Source organism: Gavia stellata, chromosome 37 (assembly GCF_030936135.1).
Source record: "Gavia stellata isolate bGavSte3 chromosome 37, bGavSte3.hap2, whole genome shotgun sequence".
NCBI classification, from domain to species: domain Eukaryota; kingdom Metazoa; phylum Chordata; class Aves; order Gaviiformes; family Gaviidae; genus Gavia; species Gavia stellata.
Window position 1 is genome coordinate 83,815 of NC_082630.1, and position 2,502 is coordinate 86,316.

Consider the following 2,502-nt stretch of genomic DNA (forward strand, 5'->3'; position numbering starts at 1 on the left):
GCAGGCCCGGCGCCGGTGTGGGGCGGGGGGGGGGGGGGGCGGCGGCGCTAGGCAACGGCGGCCGCTCGTGCCGGCCCGCGCCGCTCACAGCGCCCCCTGGCGGCTGGGAGGGGCTGCCGCAGCCTCCCCGTGAGAGGCCCTGGAGGGCCGCCGAGTGTGTGCGGTGTAGCCTATAGCCTCCCTATAGGAAGCCCCTATAGAAACGGGGGAGGTGCGCGGTGAGGCAGGCGAGGTGCCTACAATTGTTTTGCGTGCGGAGGGGCTCCCTTCCTCTGAAGGCAGTTGGTGCCTATAGGGTCTTTGAGGGGGGGGCGCCTACGGAAAGGAGCAAACGCAGGTAGCTGGAGGGGCAGCCTCTATAGGAACGCCTATAGGGCCACGGGCGTGCCCATAGAAACTAGGGGCTGGGGGGAAACCTTCTGGAAAAGGAGGTGGTGGCTGCAGGGACTGCAGGAGCCCATGAAGGTGGGTCTGTAGGTGCACGGGCTGGGACTCATGCGGTATAAAAGCCCCTATAGAAGCCGGGGGTGTGCGCGGAGGGACTGGAGACGGCTTTCTATACAGCAAAGTGGTGTCTGCAGGGACTGTGGGGAGACCTTAGAGAGACCAGTGGTGGGGCAGGGGTGGGGATGTCCTAGAAAAAACTGTAGAAACAGGAAGGTATCCGCAGAGGCAGGGGGAAGCCCCCACAGAAAGGAAGGTCTGCTTGTGCAGGGATTGGGGTCAGCTTCCTCGGAAGGGAGGCAGCGTCTATAGGGACTGGGGAAAGCCCCTGTAGAAAGTAGGGGCTGGGAGCAGCCTTCTAGAAGTGGTGGCTGCAGGAAGCCCCTATAGCAATGAGGCTCAGCAGCGAGAGAAGCTGGGGGCATCACCTATAGAAAACAGTGGCTAGGAGCAGCTTCCTGCAAAAGGAGGCGATGTCCGTAAGGACTAGGGCAAGCCCTATAGAACAAAAGTTAGTTGCAGGCACACACCTGGTGGGCTGTACCCTACAAAGGGAGGTAGCATGTATAGGGATCAAGGAAACCCCTATGGAAACAAGGGCCTGGCGCAGGGCCTGGAGCAGAAAACTTAGTAAGTTTTCAGCTTACAGTAGTATTTCTGCACTTGTAATTCATCTTCTGTAAGCTTTTATTTGAAGGACAATTAACAACGCTCGAACCCCAAAGATTAAACTACGCTCTTTCCCGTCTCCTCATCGTTCTTGAAGTACCCGTTCCAGAGCCGAGCAGCTGCGGAGGGGACGGCCGGTCACGCGGGTACGTCCTGCGCGCCAGCCGGGAAAGCAACTTCACAAAAAAAAGCCGCAACGGCCACCTGGGCAGAGTGTCAGACGCGGGACGCCAGGCAGCACGCAGAGTCATTAACACCTCACAACCCCATTCGCGTTTAATAATTTGAATACACGTGCGAAGAACAGCAGTGACGCGAGCAGACGAGAAGGTCTGCAGGTTCTGCAAAGTTGTGTCAGAGATGGAGCTGTCGTTTCAGCAACGCAAGAGGAAGTTTCCCACCGACGGTATGCTGCCAGGCGCCAGGACGACTTCCGCGGACAAGCCAGCTCCAGCACAAAGTTCTGAGCCGCCAGACCCGTCAATTTTCGGAAGGAGGGCTGTCACTGGGATCAAAGAATGATTTCACACGCCTGAGCAGTCGAGTAATAGGAGGTTGAACGTCCTTGTATGTTACTACCGTTGTCACTCGTAATCCTAAAACTGTTTCTTTCGTGAATACTTCCTTGCGGGTTCCTTGGTTTGCCTGAGGATCACTTTCATTCCCTAAGGAACAGGGGGAGGGAGAGGGGAGGTAAAAAAGAGCACAGCAATAAAAAGGTTTTATCCCTTCATCATGGCAAAACAGCATCCGCATAGGCATTCGGTCTTCTTTTTGCTTTTTGTCAAATTCTAAGAAACAGATAGCAAAGATCTGGTGACTGTGCAGACAGAGAAAGTGATTTACCAGGGTAAGTTAGGTTGCTGCACTGGTACTGAACTAGCATCAGTACGACAGCAGCAGTAGTGACAACTGGCTTCCAAGTTATCCACGTTACAGCTAGCTCCACGTTACTGCACCTTAACAAGCAGCAGGCTGCTGAGGAAGAGCAAGAGGAACACAGAGAGCCGATAGGATAGGATAGGATAGGATAGGATAGGATAGGATAGGATAGGATAGGATAGGATAGGATAGGATAGGATAGAATATTTCAGTTGGAAGGGACCTAGAATGATCATCCAGTCCAACTGCCTGACCACTCCAGGGCTGACCAAAAGTTAAAGCATGTTATAAAGGGCATTGTCTGCAGGCCTCTTAAACCCTGACAGGCTCGTGGCGTTGACCACCTCTCCAGGAAGCCTATTCCAGTGTTTGACCACCCTCTCGGTAAAGAAATACTTCCTGACGTCCAGTCTGAACCTCCCCTTACGCAGCTTTGAACCGTTCCCCCAGTGCAAATAAAAGCAACAAGCTGGAAAGGGTCTAGACCCTAGACCAGAGATGAAGGAC